The sequence below is a fragment of the Cynara cardunculus genome (genome assembly GCF_001531365.2).
Source record: "Cynara cardunculus var. scolymus isolate 2C chromosome LG 7, CcrdV1, whole genome shotgun sequence".
NCBI lineage: Eukaryota > Viridiplantae > Streptophyta > Magnoliopsida > Asterales > Asteraceae > Cynara > Cynara cardunculus.
In genome coordinates, this window is record NC_037534.1 from 10,090,067 (window position 1) to 10,090,904 (window position 838).

The window sequence follows — 838 nt, forward strand, 5'->3', positions numbered from 1 at the left end:
AAAAAAATTTAAATTGATACTGATTCAATATATATATAAGTCAATTATAAATTCCGTCTAAATGGTTTATATAAAATTATATTGTGCATTCCTAAATTAAAATAATTATAGAAAACGTCCTTATAATTTATAATTTTTTTCATCTTTGGTCCCTCTACCCTAACTTCCTTCAAAACATTTTTTAAGTTAGTTAACTAGAAGTCATTTTACTCTTTATTCTTATTTTTAATAAAAAATATATATATTATTATCTTCATCACCCAATTAAGTCCCCCCCATGTGTTGGTACAACACATTCCCTGCCCAACCATCAACTCTAATGACCTACCGTTTCATCTTCTCGAGTTTCAAGTGTGTTTTTAACAGCAATGTAAAAATAAATAGAAAAAATTGCATTAAAATGGAACTAACTTTCACTTAATTTCTATTTTGAGTAATTAATTTTTAAAATTATTATTTTAGGGAACCAACTTTTAAAATCGTCATTTTGGTTAATCAACTTGCACCTGATTCCTATTTTGGGGAACCAACTTGTAAAATAATTATAGAAAAATGGGAAAATTACATCAAAATGGAACCAACTTTCACATAATTCATATTTTGTGGAACCAACTTTTAAAATCGTCATTTAGGGGTCTCTATCAAACTTTTTGTTTATTTAAGGGTCTGGTTGATCTGTTGAACATGTAACAGGTAATTTAAGGGTCTCTATCAAACTTTTGGTTGGATTTGTCAAATTTGATTTAAACTTTAATATTGACATAGATTGGTTAGATATAAAAATCTTGAATGTGATATTTAATATTTATTTTTTATTGCATTAGTAAAAAACAATTTT